General features: G+C 47.9%; 1 protein-coding gene across 1 annotated transcript in view; it reads left to right on the forward strand.

Annotated features, from left to right (window-relative positions):
* The window catches only part of ITGB5 (integrin subunit beta 5), a gene marked incomplete at its 5' end in the record, with an annotated part of 119,373 nt that overhangs the window by 91,256 nt on the left and 10,833 nt on the right, over positions 1–17,284 (forward strand).

Raw genomic sequence — 17,284 nt, forward strand, 5'->3', positions numbered from 1 at the left:
ACCACAGCTGCAGCTCCAATTTGACTCCTAGCCTGGGAACTTTCCTATGGCCTGGGATTGCTACCACTGTGTGCCTCAGGTGGGAGAGGCTAGAAAATTCTTCGTGTATTTCCGTGCCTATTAATCTCTATTCTGATTTCTTGATGGTTACGTGGGTGCTATTTGCAAATACAAGGATGCAGTATATACATGTGTATATCTTCTAGAGAAAGAGTACCTCTCCCTCAAAGGAATATCCTGCACAATAGTTTTCTTTATCTGATATTATATAAATCCTAATTATGCCCATGACAGTGAAAGCCAAGAGAGTCATATTTCATTTCGGAGTACTCAGCAAATGGTGGCTGTGAGAACAGGATTTGTTGCAGTATTCTTCAATAACTATGATTGTAAAAGAATGATACCTCCGTAATTAGTAAAGTTATTTCCACAAAAGATCACTTGCCAGGATGGTCAAGGACCAGTGCATGTTCAAATCTGACTCTAAACTTGGCACTGCCCCTTTCTACCTCTCTGACCTTGAACTCTACTTACCCTCTCTGTCATCACTCAACTACCCCAGTGGGTACTTGTAAGCATCAATAGGACCATAACTGTAAAGCTCCTTCCTGCCTCCCCACTGGTGTAAATGTTATGAGCTGCCTTCCCCACCTTTCCTGGAGGAACATTTTCTTCCACAAAAATAAGCATCAGACACATTCATGGCATCAAAAGAGACTGGTTTCGGGAGTTCTCAGCAGGCATCTACCTCATGGTCAGGAACTCTCTTAAGATTTCCATTGGTATCCAGATATTGCTCAAGTTCATTTGAAAGTTAGTGAAGTATTAAAACCTTGGGCTTAGTCATGTAACAAAACAATGCTTCTTTCAGACTGGCCACATGGACCGGGTAAGCTGGGTTGCTCAGGTCTGGGGTGACCAGCCTTCTAGAGCCTGTGGTTGGAGAAAGCTCTTTGGAAAAACCATAGCAAAATAAGTATCTGATCTTAGTGCAGCTACAGACACCAAAACGATCTCTCACTGAGATCATTTTGTTGCAGGTAGAGTACTCCTTTCATCTCCTTCAAGAGCTCACCGAGTGTTCCTCATGGGCCAGATGTTATACAGGGGCAGGGGTACAGAATTGGAGTTGCTCACAGTCTTGAGTTAATTTCTAAATGTTTCTTGTTCTAGAATTTTCCACTTCTCCAAAACTTTCTGCAGTTGAGGAAAGAGGGTATGAACCATTTAGGTTTCTACCTCCACTGTCCAAACTTAATGTGAGATCTTAAAAGTTAAGAAAGTGTGTTAGAAGGCTGTTTTGAGAAGCTGCCTGTTCTGTGCTCTAAGCTCAGCTCTGGGAGTGGCATTTTCTCACCATCTGTGCTCACTGCTCAGATCCTGATTCCAGAAACATCTTTTTTTTTTTTTGGCTGTGCCCAGGGCATGCAGAAGTTCCCAGGCCAGGAATTGAACCCAGGCCACAGCAGTGACCTGAACCACAGCCGTGATGACGCTGGTTCTTTAACCAGCCGAGCCTTCAGGGAATTCCCAGAATTCTTAAGCAATAATTTACCAGTGATTGTGAAAAAAAGGAATAGTCTGAGCAATGGATCTTGCCTCATTGCCTCCCTCTCTCTACTTAGAAAGTGAAGTGTGCAGACAGGAGAGCCTACGATAAGGACTCTGCATGTGCTTTTGAACTTCAGGCCTGATCCAAGGTCATGAAGTTTGGTTTGTGAAAGAAATAATGAAACTTAAAAAGCAAAGGAAAATCCTAGGAAAACTATGTGAATGCCAAAGATAAGATCATTGCCATGTGTAGAACTGGGTGGGTGGCATTAGCTTTTTGATATTATAGAAAACATGTCAGAAAAATTTCCATTCCTAGTTAAATTGAAAACAATGAGAGACCTCTGGTGACTGAAAGTTACTCTGAAGGCTCCTTTGGTTCCATTTTTTGGGTGTTGAGCTGTCACTCTGAGTTTGGTCTTGATTTTGGAAATTGTGACCTAACTGACTATAGGACTGTGCCACTCAGTGCTTGGGCAGGGAAGGGTGGAGTGGGATTGGATGCAGCCCTGTTTTCCTTTGGGGTAAGTATTCCTGACTCTCAGAACACTGACTTAAGAACTCCACCCAGATCCAAATGCTCCCTTGTGTCTAGAAGTTGCCATGAATGAGTTTGACCTGCTAGAAGTTTTGCATCTTCTTATTAAAGAAAGGAACTGGGGTCTGCTAGTTCAACATGCATCAAAGCCAATCTGCTGATACTGGGTTGTGGTGAAGGAAAGCACAGCATTTATTGCAGGACCAAACAAGGAGAATGGGCAGTTCATGCTCAAAAGACCCAAACTCCACAATGGCTTTTGGGAAGAGTTTTTAAAGGCACCATTAGAGGTGAAGGTTGCAGGGTACCTGATCATCTCATGGGCATTCTTCTGATAAATTGGTAGTGAGGTAATAGGGTGATATTATGAGAATCTCAATTATCAATTTCCTTTTTAAAAATTTTGTTTTGTTTTTAATTTTTTAGGCTGTGCCCATGACATATGGAAGTTCCTGGGCCAGTGAGCAAACCCACACCATAGCCACGACCCAGGACGCTGCAATGACAACACTGGATCTTTAACCTCCTGTGCCACAAGGGAACTCCTCAATTACCAATTTTCTGCCTCCAGCCAGTCTGGGGACTATGTGCTAGTGGTCAGCATGAAGTCACCTTCTTCTGTCTAGTGGGGTTTTAGTTTCTACAAAACAACTCAAGGATATGGCTCAGAATGTTACCTCTAGCCCTTGAGGAGGAGCTACACGTTCTTGACTTTGTTTTATGGCTAAACTGTTATTATTTTGTCATCTGTAGATAGGTTCATCTGTGCCATATTTTAGATTCCACATATGTGATATTATATGGTATCTTTCTTTCTCTTCCTGATGTCACTTCACTTCGTATGAGATTCTCTAGTCGCATCTATGATTGCTGCAAATGACTTTATGCCATTCCTTTTATGGCTGAGTACTATTTCGTTGTGTATATGTACCATATCTTTATCCACTCCTCTGACTATGGATATTTAGGTTGCTTCCATGTCTTGGCTATTGTAAATAGTGCAGCAATAAGCATTTGGGTGTGTGAATCACAGTTTTCTCTGGATAGATGCCCAGGAGTGGGATTGCTGGATTATATGGTAATTTTATTTTTAGTTTTTTGAGGAATCTCCATACTGTTTTCCATGGTGGTTACATCAATTTACATTGCCACCAAGAGTGTAAGAGGGTTCCCTTTTTTCCCACACCCTCTCCAGCATTTATTGTTTGTAGACTTTTTGATGATGGCCATTCTGGCTAGTGAAAGGTAATACCTCATAGTAGTTTTGATTTGCATTTCTCTAATAACTAGTGGTGTTGAGCATCTTTTCATATGGTTTTTGGCCATCTCTATGCCTTCTTTGGAGAATTGTCTGTTTAGATCTTGTGCCCATTTTTTGATGGCTGTGTTTGACTTTTTGATATTAAGCTGCAGGAGATGTTTATATATTTTGGAGATTAATCTCTTGTCAGGCGCTCATTTGCAAATGTTTTCTTCCATTCTGTAGGTTGTCTTTTCATTTTGGTTAGGGTTTCCTTTTCTGTGCAAAAACTTTTAAGTTTCATTAGGTCCCACACCTTGTGATTCTTGATTATAGATTCGGACCGTGAGAACCTTGCAAGTAAATAGTCAGCTCATTATTTCCACCAAATTTCACTCATTTTGATTCGCTTGAGACCCTTCCCAAATCTCTTTATTACCACTCCAGCCCTTCCTGCCACCACCCAAGCATTTAGCCCACATTTTCCAAGTCTTGCCTAATGCTCTTTATTTTGGTCACAATTTTAGGAAATATTTAGTCTCTGTTTTGCTAAGTGAGTCTTTCTGGGTTACATAAGAATAAATCAGACATAGCAGACCGGGCTGAAGGACACACATGGACCGAGACCATCTGGGGTACCCATCCTTTTACAACTGTTATTTGATGAAAGGCACAAAGTGTTCCTCTTAGTAGTCAGTGGGTGTCTGGCTGTTGTTATTGATTAGGCTGGACCTACTTGCCTGAAATGAACCTTTGTTAGCCTAGTCTAATGTATAAAACGCTCTTGGCATGAATGATCTCATTTAGTTGTTGTTCTTCTACCAGAAGATTGAAATGGCTGTAACTGATCAGCCCTGTGGGGGAGGCTGTGGCTGAGAAGATTGGCATGTTGGCTACACTCCCCACTGGTGGTTGGCCCCAAGCCTTGACCTGAGAAAAGCCCACCTACCCTAACCCTCAGGGGACACTCTTCTCTAGGCGGCTGCTTCCTGCCATCTCGTGGCTTGGCAGGGCTCTTGGCATCCAGGCTTCAGCGTGGCCCACTCATGTGACATTCCAGACTAACTCTGTCCATGGAAGTGCTGCTCCAGGCCCGGAGCAGTGGCCAACTGAGGATGGAATATGGCAACTCTTAACCAACCACAACAACCTGACAGTTTGCCAGGTTGAAAATAGTAAGCCTCTCATTCCTGTTGCAGTGACCAGGGGAAAGGGTTGTGAATTCACATCTCCTTAGATGCCCCTGGCATTTTTCCAGAAGTGCCTGCCCAGCGGATTGGGCAGGTTAAGTTGAACTCAAGATGTTGATCTGAGACCCCTCTGCTTCTTTCTTTGTTTTTCTTTCTGAGTCAGCATCTCAGGGTCCTCTGAGGACTGTGGTTCATCACACTCAGCTGATGACAGACTTCTTTAAAACTGGAAAGGTGAGTTCATTAAGGAACTCGAGCCTTTTCCAATTTCCCTCCATTGCTTTAGTCTCCCTGTGATTGATAGACTTGGGCAAGAGACCAGGTCCTGTCCTTGGTGCCCTCGTGTGAAATGTAGTCATAATTAGAGGGACTTGGCAGCTGGGCATCAGCATTGAGGTGCGGGGAGCAGGGAGGCAAAGGCCGCCTTTGAGAGGATTTTCTTGCCTTGGACAGTGGAGCCTTGGCTTTCTAGCCAGAGCTGTCATCTCAAAGTAATCTTGAGGTTTGGAGACACTTAGCTTTTAACAGCATCACCTTATTTGCTCAGTGGTGGTCCTATTTTGCTGCTCAGATAGAGAATGCAATATACGGTCCAGCAGAGAAAGGCAAAGGGGGAAGGGGCTTGTCAGGGCATCACGTGTTGGGAAGCACCATCAGTTGAACTTGTCAGGGCTGGTTCCTTGACACCAAGCTAAGGACACAGGAGCAGCTGGCCCCGAGACTGAGGGTATATCCCTGTTCACATCTATGAAGAGCCTTTTTCTGGAGAAATCTGAACAACATACAAGAACAGTAGCTGGTGCAGAGCCTGTGACTTCTGCGTGACCAGGACCATGTGTTGCCAAAGGAAAGAGAATCCCTAATCTTTATGTTTCATGTTGTCCTGAGAAAATCTCTGGGTTTCTGGGGCATTTGTTAAGAATTTGAACTATCTCGAGAATCACGTGTAAGTTTATAAGCATCAATGATACTTTTGTTCCTTTTCTAACTTCCAGCATCGGGTATCTTCCCCCAGGGCTTCAGGCCCATCCTGATGGCGCTCACAGCCTCCAACAGCCAACAGCATGTTCTGGGCATCTCCTGTGTGCCAGACACCATGTTAGGCATTGGGCAAACAAAAATAAGACACTGTCTTTGATTTTGTATGGGTTTGCAGGCAAATGAGATGTGGCAAAGGAGTCAACAAGCATATCTACATGATAAGGTATTGTTACTCTCCCTCTTTTTTAAAGTATGGTTTTGTTTTGTTTTGTTTTGTTTTGTCTTTTTGCCATTTCTTGGGCCGCTCTCGCGGCATATGGGAGGTTCCCAGGCTAGGGGTCCAGTCGGAGCTGTAGCTGCCAGCCTATGCCAGAGCCACAGCAATGCGGGATCTGAGCCGCGTCTGCGACCTACACCACAGCTCACGGCAACACCGGATCATTAACCCACTGAGCAAGGGCAGGGACCGAACCCGCAACCTCTTGGTTCCTAGTCGGATTCGTTAACCATTGTGCCACGACGGGAACTCCAAAAGTATGGTGTTTTTTTAATTAAAAAATAGATGATTTATAATGTGTGAGTTTCTGCGGGGCAACCAAGTGACTCGGTCATGCACATATATACATTCTTTTTTATATTCTTTTCCATGACGGTCTTTCTCAGGAGATTGGATACAGTTCCCTGTGCTGTACAGTAGGACCTCATTGCTCGTCCATTCTAAATGTAATAGTTTTCTCTTCCAACTTCAAACTCCCAGCCTATCCCACTCCCCCCTCTCACCCTTGGTAGCCACAAGTCTGTTCTCTATGTCTGTGGGTCTGTTTCTGTTCTGTAGATAGGTCCATTTGTCCCACTTTTTTTCTTTTTTTTTTTTCTTTTTGCTTTTTAGGGCCGCACTCGCGGCATATGGAGGTTCCCAGGCTAGGGGTCGAATTGGAGCTACAGCTGCCGGACCATGCCACAGCCACAGCAATGAGGGATCCGAGCCATGTCTGCGAGCTACACCACAGGTCACGACAATGGTGGATCCTTAACCCACTGAGAGAGGCCAGGGATCAAACCCTCAACCTCATGGTTCCTAGTTGGATTCGTTTTCCCTGTGCCACGACAGGAACTCCTGTCCCACATTTTAGATTCCACATATAAGTGATATCATATGGGTACTTATCTTTCTCCTTTTGACTTGCTTCACTTAGTTGTATCCATGTTGCTATGAAGGGTGTTATTTCATTCTTTTTTATGGCTGAGTAGTATTCTATTGTTTATATATACCATATCTTCTCAATCCATTCGCTGTCGATGATACTTAGGTTGTTTACATGTCTTGGCTGTTATACTCTCCCTGTTAACTAAGTCTTCTGTTCAGCTTTAGAATTTGCTCAGGACTCTTCAATCTTTATAAAAAAAAAAAAAAAAAGAATAGGAAAAGAGAAATCCTCAACCACGCACCCCACTTACTACAAGCTCCTGTGCCTCCGTATCCACAGCCATATTCCTCAAAACATGTGTCACCTCCCAGTCAGCCATCACCTCAGTCCAATTTGGATTCAGCCCCACGTTCCCACCAAAACAGGTCCCAAATGGCTATGTCCTGCTGCATCTAAGGCTGGTTCAGCCCTCATCTTATGTGACTGCTGAGCTGCAGCTGGGTGTCTTTGGGGATGGGTCTGTGGCACATTTTTTTTTTTTTCCTACTGGGGATCAAGTTATCCTTACATGTATACATTTTCCCCCCCACCCTTTGTTCTGTTGCAATATGAGTATCTAGACATAGTTCTCAATGCTACTCAGCAGGATCTCCTTGTAAATCTATTCTAAGTTGTGTCTGATAACCCCAAGCTCCCAATCCCTCCCACTCCCTCCCTCTCCCATCAGGCAGCCACAAGTCTATTTTCCAAGTCCATGATTTTCTTTTCTGAGGAGATGTTCACTTGTGCTGGATATTAGATTCCAGTTATAAGTGATATCATATGGTATTTGTCTTTGTCTTTCTGACTCATTTCACTCAGTATGAGATTCTCTAGTTCCATCCATGTTGCTGCAAATGGCATTATGTCATCCTTTTTTATGGCTGAGTAGTATTCCATTGTGTATATATACCACATCTTCCGAATCCAATCATCTGTTGATGGACATTCGGGTTGTTTCCATGTCCTGGCTATTGTGAATAGTGCTGCATTGAACATGTGGGTGCACGTGTCTCTTTTAAGTAGAGTTTTGTCCGGATATATGCCCAAGAGTGGGATTGCGGGGTCAGGTGGAAGTTCTATGTATAGATTTCTAAGGTATCTCCAAACTGTTCTCCATAGTGGCTGTACCAGTTTACATTCCCACCAACAGTGCAGGAGGGTTCCCTTTTCTCCACAACCCCTCCAACATTTGTTATTTGTGGACTTATTAGTAATGGCCATTCTGTCTGGTGTGAGGTGGTATCTCATGGTTGTTTTGATTTGCATTTCTCTTATGATCAGCGATGTTGAGCATTTTTTCATGTATTTGCTAGCCATCTGTATATCTTCCTTGGAGAACAGTCTATTCAGGTCTTTTGCCCATTTTTCCATTGATTGATTGGCTTTTTTGCTGTCGAGTTGTGTAAGTTGCTTATACATTCTAGAGATTAAGCCCTTGTCCGTTGCATTGTTTGAAACTATTTTCTCCCATTCTGAAAGTTGTCTTTTTGTTTTCTTTTGGGTTTCCTTTGCTGTGCAAAAGCTTTTCAGTTTGATGAGGTCCCATGGGTTTATTTTTGCTCTTATTTCTGTTGCCTGGGGAGACTGACCTGAGAAAATATTCATGATGTTGATGTCAGAGAGTGTTTTGCCTATGTTCTCTTCTAGGAGTTTGATGGTGTCCTGTCGTATATTTAAGTCTTTCAGCCATTTGGAGTTTATTTTTGTGCATGGTGTGAGGGTGTGTTCTAGTTTCATTGCTTTGCATGCAGCTGTCCAGGTTTCCCAGCAATGCTTGCTGAATAGACTTTCTTTTTCCCATTTTATGTTCTTGCCTCCCTTGTCAAAGATTAATTGACCATAGGTGTCAGGGTTTATTTCTGGATTCTCTATTCCGTTCCATTGGTCTGTCTGTCTGTTTTGATACCAATACCACACTGTTTTGATGACTGTGGCTTTGTAATATTTCTTGAAGTCTGGGAAAGTTATGCCTCCTGCTTGGTTTTTGTTTCTCAGGATTGCTTTGGCAATTCTGGGTCTTTTGCTGTTCCATATAAATGTTTAGATTGTTTGTTCTAGTTCTGTGGAAAATGTCATGGGTAATTTGATAGGGATTGCATTGAATCTGTAGATTGCTTTGGGTAGTATGGCCATTTTCACAATATTGATTTTTCCAATCCAGGAACATGGAATATTTTTCCATTTCTTTACATCTTCTTTGATTTCTTTGATTAGAGTTTTATAGTTCTCAGCATACAAGTCCTTTTCTCCTTGGTCAGGTATATTCCGAGGTATTTGATTTTGCGAGGTGCAATTTTAAAAGGTATTGTATTTTTGTATTCCTTTTCTAATATTTCATTGCTGGTATACAGAAATGCGACTGACTTCTGAATGTTAATCTTATATCCTGCTACTTTGCTGAATTTATTAATCAGTTCAGGTAGTTTTTGGGTTGAGTCCTTAGGGTTTTCTGTGTATAGTATCATGTCGTCTGCGTATAGTGACAGTTTTATCTCTTCTCTTCCTATACGGATGCCTTTTATTTCTTTTGTTTGTCTAATTGCTATGGCTAGGACTTCCAAAACGATGTTGAAGAGCAGTGGTGAGAGTGGGCATCCCTGTCTTGTTCCAGATTTGAGTGAGAAGGCTTTCAGTTTTTCCCCATTGAGTATTATATTTGCTGTGGGTTGTGGCACATTTTTTAACTGTAACACATCTTGGGACACCTTGAACATTTATCCTGTATATTGTTTTCATTTGTATCACTTGGTTGTGGCTAGGTTCTACTGGAGAGGCAGTACATGTAATGGTTAGGAGTATGGGCCCCAGAGTGAAACAAATGTGGTTCAAATCCCAGCCTTGACACCTGCCTGCTGTGTGACTTTGCATAAATTACTTGGCTTCTCTGTGCCTGATTTTCCCTATTTGCCAAAATCAGGGTAATAATTGTACGACCACAGAGAGTGATTGGGATCACTAATGAGAAAATCCAAGTGCTGTGCTTAGAGCAATGCCTGTCCTTTTGTAAGTGGTTCCGTTAAGTTGCTCTATTAAGAGATTTTAGTGGCTTGATGTCTCAGTGAAATTAGACATTTCCCAAAGGCAGTGAACCATACATTTCTTGCTTGCACATTTACAAAGAATTCTCCCAATCCTGTGAGATAGGCAAGGCATTATCCCTCTTTTCTGGGTGAAGAAACTGGACTGCTGCCCAGAGCCAGCCAGTAGGCAACTGAGGTTGCACAGTAGCTCCTGTCCAGAAAAGGCGTCCAAGTTGAGTGTCAAGGGTTGGACCAGGTCAGTCTGAGGGGACTCTGAGAACTGGCTTCTTGGATGGGTGTTGAGCTATGCTCTCTTTGCTGGCAAGTTCTCCTGTCAGTAACTCGTCCTTGCCAGAGAGGCCGTCGTGTTTTCAGGTTCAGGAAGCTTGAGGTGAGAAGGCACAACCTTTCAAGAGTGACTTCTCTCTCGCCTCTGGAGGTTTGTTTAATCTCTGCCGAGGTGCCCAGTGCCAGACTATGATTCCTTATGAGGGAACTGGGTGGATGTCCTGTGCGTTTCAGAAAAAAAAAAAAAAAATCTCTGTTCTCTACTTTTTCCGGAGCCACAGCCAGTGTGCGGAAGGGAAGGCTGAGGCAGCAGGAGGGGCGTGTTCCCAGGGGACACGTGTTCCCAGGGGACGTCCTCGCGGCACAAGCAGCGTGAGGACGCAGGAGGGCCCGTTATGTAACCCTAACCCACTTGTCAGCCTTTTGGGAGGGATCTCCCCTTTCCCGCCCAAAGCCCTGGACACCGAGGCTGGACTCTTGGAAGCTGGTGTGTGCGTTTGGCCGCACACGGGTCCAGCCGGCGTCTGGCTGGGGTTCTCCATGGGGATGTGTGAGCGCCTGCCACGTCTGTGCCTGTGGCCCCTCTGCTGTGCTCTGAATACCCTCCTGACGCTCAGGAGGGCAGTGCCGTTGCCTCCTGGCTCGGGAGCACCTCGGGGCCCCTGAGTCACACAGACACCAGTGGCTGAAGCACTGAAAGCTCTGGTTGGGTTTCCTGTGCTTTTGAAGACAGCTGTTGGAAATTTCCAGGAGTCAGACCCAGGGTCTCCCCCAGAGGCGTCCACCCTGCAGACAAGACCTGACTTCCCTCTGGGACAGGGAGATCACCCAAGCGGGCAGAGGCTTTCCAGCCCACACCCCTTCTTTCTCTTTTTTCTCTTAACCACTTCCTGTTTACGTACTGCCTGTCCTGAGAAGAGGGGTGGGGAGAGAGAGACACAGGCAGCCAGGGCCATAGAGGAGGATGCTGGGGGGCTGGGGGCTGCCAGAGAGAGAGGCCCATGGGGCTGCTGTGGGAGAGACAGAAACAGCGTAGATTCTTCTGGGGCAGAGAGGCACAATGCCTGTGGGGAGAGGGAGAGACAGGACTTCAAGAGCAGGGAAGCTCCCTTCCTGTCTGGGGAGCTAAGCTCTGCACCCCACTCCTCAGCCCTCTCTCCTCCGCCCCCTGCCAGCCAGAATGGCCTCCTGGGGGTGGGGGTGGAGAGAAGCGGATCTGCCAGGGCAGCAGGCTCACTGCGTTCCAAGCTGGATAGAAGCTATTTTTGGACCAGCTTCGGAGAGATGATTTATACCCGGAGGGGAGGGTCTGACATCTGACTGGTTGTGACCTTTGCTCCTGAGTGGGGCTAGGATGGGGAGAAGACACCCACTTCTTGTTTCTGCCCTGTCCCAGGCTGGCTCCTTCCTTCCTCCAGCCCCAGGCCCGCAGGCACGTCCTCTGAGGTCACCCTAGGGCCACCTTGGGCCTCTGCAGAGGCATAATCCAGCTTGGAGCTGAGAGCCTTGTACGCCCTGCCTCAGACATCCAGCTGTTCCCTTCCTCAGGCCATTGGGGTGTCTGCCTCCCCACCACGGCTCTGGGGTCCAGTGAGCAGCTCCGCCAGGCCCTGCATGTTCTTGTTTGGGCTGGATATCGATTAGGTAACCTTATGGGAGCTCTTAACTCTGGAAGTCTTTGATCCAAGCTCCCAGAAAGCATTCTGTCCCATCCTCTGAGATCTACCCCACGGTTCCCCTCCCCCACATTCCCATTATGACAGGGACAGCAATGATGACAAGGCTATCTAGCATTCATTGAGCACTCAGTATTTGCCAAATACCGAGTGCTTTATATAGGTTAGGAGATGGAACTTTATTGACCCCATTTCTTTCTTTCTTTTTTTTTTTTTTTTTTTTTTGTCTTTAGGGCTGCACCTCGTGGCATATGGAAGTTCCCAGGCTAGGGGTCAAATCAGAGCTACAGCTGCTGGCCTACACCACAGCCACAGCAACGCAGGATCCAACTGCATCTGCAACCTGCACCATAGCTCAGGGCAACGCCAGATCCTCACCCCACTGAGCGAGGCCAGGGATCCAATCCGTGTCCTCATGGATACTAGTCAGGTTCACTAACCACTGAGCCACAACGGGAACTCCTATTGGCCCCATTTTAAAATGAAGACACCAAGATAAACATCAGTTATTGCTGGTAAATAGCAGATCGGGAGGCCACACTCTCTGATTCCAGAAGTTGTGTGTTCACCACCACACTCTGCTGCCTCATTTTCCGAATGTTTCCTTGTGTCCCTGCTCTGTTGTCCTCCATCCATGTTCCATGATAAGCAGGCTCCCCTTCATCCTCAGCCTCTTTTCCTGAGGACAGAGGGCTGGCCTCCTCCCACCCCTGCAGCCCTCTCCTCGCTCAGGCAGATCCTCGTGTTCCAGCCCTTTGAACTCTCCCTCTTTGAAGTGTTGCTCTCCCATCGCGTGATGCCTGGCATTTCCTTGTCTCCCTCTGCTTCCCGGTCACCCCTGCATGGCCCTGTGTCCGCTGTCCAATGCCCTGGCCTCCAAGCTCTGAGCTTGCTCACCTCCAGGGGCGGCCGTGTGCAGTAGGAACTATATTTGCAGTAGCACTGGTACTTCCGATGATACTCCCATGCAGGAGGCATCATCCTCAGTGACACATGAGGAAACCATCATCAGTCAGGTTTAGGGACTTGCCCAAGGTGACATAACCAGTGATGGAAAACATACTTGAACTTGGTTCCAGCACACAGCTGATGACTGTACCCTGAGCTCCTCTCTCTCTCTCCCTCTCTCCCCCTCCCTCGCTCCCCATCTGTGTCTCTGTCTCTCTGCTGAGATCTCTTTGGAGTTTGTTCTTCCCACAGTCCCTCCACTTCCCCCAAAACATTCTCCATCCTTTTTTTTTTTTCTAAATGTGTGTGTTTTAGGGCCGCATCCATGGCATATGAAGATTCCCAGGCTAGGGGTCGAATCGGAGCTACAGCTGCTGGCCTACACCACAGCCACAACAATACAGGATCTGAGTTGCGTCCATGACCTACACCACAGCTCACAGCAACGCCAGATCCTTAACCCACTGAGCAAGGCCAGGGCTTGAACCCGCAACCTCATCGTTCCTAGTTGGATTTGTTTCCACTGTGCCACAAACAGGAATTCCCATTTTCTGTTCTGAGCCTTTCTCTTTAATCAGCAGAGGGCTCCAGGGTCTCCCTCCTCACAGTGCCCATCTTCCCTCCTCCCCATCTCTTCCTTCCCCGCACAACCAGATTCCTTATGGGAGTTGCTACACTTGCTGGTGGCCACTTCCTTACCTCTCTGCCCCTGGATTCTGCCCTCCACCCCCCCTCTGCTGCACTGTAGGATTTGCCCTTCCTGACCTCTGCTTCGCCACACGGCCCCTCCTTCCGCACAGGCAGTTCCCCTCCCCGCCTGCTTCAGGGGCGCCCCTTCCTCTGAATAGCCAGTATTCTGCTTTATCGGGGGAGGCAAGGGGCCGTGTCTTGGCCCACAGCCCACACCAGCACAGTGCTGCTGATGGAAAGCTGTTGAATTTTGTAGAGCTGAAATTCCGTATAAATAGACACATTTACAACTTCCTGTCCATTTAGCTATCAATCATTCTAGCAAAGGTACTAATAATAACTTGCACATGTAGCCATTCACAGCTCACAGAGTGCTTTCACATGCCCTTCAATATCCCTGTCTCTGTGCAATGAAAATATTTTCATGTCTGCACAGTATTAAACAGGCATCATTAAATTCAGCTCACTTTGCCAGGGTGTTGGGGAGGCATTATAAATGAGCCTTGTTTTGATGAAGGGTCCTTGCTTTGGCCCTCTGGTGCTGTTAGCCAGGATCATGTTCCCAGGGCCCCCGTTCCATTCTTCCGGTGATTGATGATGGGTTATTGCGCCTGGGGACGGCACCCAATGACCCTTGTCATTTTAATAAAATGTGTTCCTACTAGGGCATTAGGAGAGGCCAAGGGCTGACCAGAGGGTGGGGAGATCTCCGTGTGTGCAGGTCAGGTCCAGGCTGAGGCTCCCCTGTGGGATCTGAGACATTTGGATTAAGATACATTGTGACCTGGAGTTCCTGTTGTGGCTCAGTGGAAATGAATCTGACTAGCATCCATGAGATGCAGGTTTGATCCCTGGACTCACTCAGTGGGTTAAGGGTCGGCATTGCCATGAGCTGTGGTATAGGTCACAGCTGTGGTGTGTGCTCGGATCTGGCTGTGGTGTACTCTGGCTGTGGTGTAGGCCGGCGGCTGCAGCTCCAATTTGACCCCTAGCCTGGACATCTCCATGTGCCCTAAAAAGACAGATTTACATAGTTCTGACACTCTCTGTGGGTCACGCTTTCTAAAGGAGACTTGGATGCTTTAAACCAAGATGGCAAGTGGTTGTACCTTGTGTGCCAGCTCCCAGCAGTTGCCCTCCTTGGAGTACAGTGTTGAGGAGGATTCTGAGATCAAGCCCAGGCTCCTGGGAGAGAGTCCCCTGCTTAGACGACACGGTCCGCCTGGGCAGTGAGGAGGACGTGGGAGTGAAAGTGCCACAAACCAGCTCTGCCGTAGCTGCCTCACGATGCCTTTGAAAGGCGATGAACTACCTGACAGACTGGGGCCACCAAGGGTCCCTGACGACAGCACTCAGGTGGCTTCAGCCCTTTCACCGAATATGGCTTCCTTCCTCGTTTGGCTTGCTAGGACTTTGCATTGGAGGCCCAAACGTCGGAGCCCCAAAAGCCACGTGGGTAAGGACTGTCCCATGTCCCGCAGCCCTCGGCAGCTCCCACTTGCTTCTTTGCCCACTGATGTCGGCTGGGGCACAGCGTTTCTTTCTCGCCATGTCCTTGCTGCTCAAGTGTTGTGGGGGAGGCTTTCTGGAACAGCTCTGTCCCTCTCCAAGAGGCCACGGTGACCTTTGGTGAAGCCTCAGCTCCCGCTTTCTCCTGCCCTTGACTCCTCTACTTGCACCCCAGATCTAGGGGCACACACAACTGCTTTGACCTTGGGCTGGGCTTTAGAACTCAGGAGTCTGCTTGGTGTCGGATGTACCCAAGGCAGCTGGGTTTACTTGCCAGTTAACCTCCGAGTGGAGAGTGCAGAATAGCGGCACCATCACCATCTTCTCAGTGAGCAGGTCTTCTCGCATTCGATGCCCAGATGCCCAGTCACCAGGGGGAGCACGTTCTCCCTTCAGCACACGCACTTCACCCAAAACAAAATCATATGCTTCCTCTTCTCCAGACCTCTTTGCACTTGGGAATATTGTGTCAGGTTATAATGGGATCATTTTATACTGCTGCCACAAAAGTAAGAGGGAAAACAGCATTCACCATCTCAAACAAAGCAGTCTCTCTGGCCTGAGTAGTGTCTTTGCTGCTTATAAATATGGCACCGACTGTGCCTTTTACACCTTATCGTTTTGCTTGATGGGATGGTGTGATGGAGCCCTTCCAGAGGTCAGAGCTGTATCACAAACCTACCCCTGAAATGCACTGACATCTGCAACTTCCTTTGAAAAGCATGTTAAAAAAACATGGCTTGGAGTTCCCACCGTGGTGCAGCAGAAACGAATCCCGCTAGGAACCATGAGGTTGCAAGTTCGATCCTGGCCTCGCTCAGTGGGTGGAGGATCTGGCATTGCCATGAGCTGTGGTGTAGGTGGCAGACGCGGCTCGGGTTCCGAGTGGTGTAGCTTTGGCAGCAGCTGTAGCTCCAATTCGACCCCTAGCCTGGGAACCTCCATATGCCGCAGGTGCGGCCCTAAAAAAAAAAAAAAAGAAAGGCAAAAAAAAAACTAAATAAAATAAAATAACTAGAAGAAAAAATATGGCTTGATGGACAGATAGAAGGCTGGATGGATACATCATCAGGCAGCCAGTAATGTGCTAGTGGTGCAGGGTAATGTGAGTGGATGGGTGTTCACTGTGTAGTCCTTTCCTCTTGGCTACAGGTTTAGAAATTTACTTAATAAAACGTTGCGGTGAGGGGGGGAATTGCCCTGAGAGTGAACTATTTTAGTTTAAAACAGCTTCCTGACCAACGTGGTCCTGAGGCTGCAGAGTGAGGGAGTTCTTGTGCGGATCGGATCCATTGAGGGCCCCCTGGATAATCCAGCAGTGGACCCAGCTGGGCCACATGCACTGCCTGGGAAGATGTCCGGGGTGGGGGTGGTTCCTGCCACCAGGGCTGTTCGGGGATTGGTGAGCGGAGGCCTCCATCCTGGGAGCTGAGCATCCATCCCCCCCGCCCCCGCCCTTCCCTTGCACCCCCACCCCCACAACATAGCCCTTGTGCAGGGGTACTGCTCTCTCCTGTGGCCCGCACATTACAGGCCAGCTTCCAGGCAGTTACAAGCCGCCTCCTGACCCGGGCCTGGCTTTCCTCACCTCTCAATACACCTCCACGCTGCCTGTGCAGTGGGCGGCGCTCTCTCTCAGTGCAGTATCTGCCAGGCTCTGCTGGGCTCTGCGTCCCCAGGCTGCAGAGAGGCTGCCCGGCTGCTTGGGAGGGAGGATGGGAAGGCTTGACGGCTCCAGATGGCCTCCCTGCCTCCTGCCGATTCTCAGCTCTACAGAGCAGCCAGGGCGGGGAGGGGGCCAGGAGGGAAGTGGTGGTGTAGGGGCTCTTAAATGAGGTCCTGACCTACGTTGTGGGTCACCCTCACTGGGGGTCCCACAGAACGTGCTGAGGTCCAGCTACCAGGATAACTGCAACCTCCCACCCACACCCCATCCAGCACCCATCCCCCAGCTGAGTGGGTGCTCAGTGCAGACAAATTCCACTAACTGTCAGGCTGTCGGCCCCCTGGAAGCTGGCTCGCTCTGTGCTTGTCACTGTCCCGCATGTGCACACACACGTGCCTGTGCACACAGTCCTCTGAGCCCAGCAGTTCCGCTGCCTTTAGTGCCTGCCCAGCCCCTCCTCCCTTGCAGGCTGTGGAAGGGGTACCTCCTGCAAGGTGGGACAAGGGGGCCCTCGGCCAGTTCTTGTCGTGATCGGGGTCTGCTTTGTCCTCTTCTCCTGAGAGGCAGTGGATCTGGGAGTTCAGGCCATGGGCCCTGGAGCCACACTTCCTGTTTGGGTCCTGGCTCCGAGTCCACTGGCTGTCTGACCGTCAACAGGCTGCTTCATCTTTCTGTGTCTCAGTGTCATCACTTGTGAAGCAAGAATGATGACAGTCCCTGCTGCCCAGGATGGCTGGCAGGATCCATCCAGTTCACGCCATAAACTGGCATGTGTGTAGTGCGTTTAGTGTCCGCCG

This window comes from Sus scrofa, chromosome 13 (assembly GCF_000003025.6).
Source record: "Sus scrofa isolate TJ Tabasco breed Duroc chromosome 13, Sscrofa11.1, whole genome shotgun sequence".
In the NCBI taxonomy this organism is placed as follows: Eukaryota; Metazoa; Chordata; class Mammalia; order Artiodactyla; family Suidae; genus Sus; species Sus scrofa.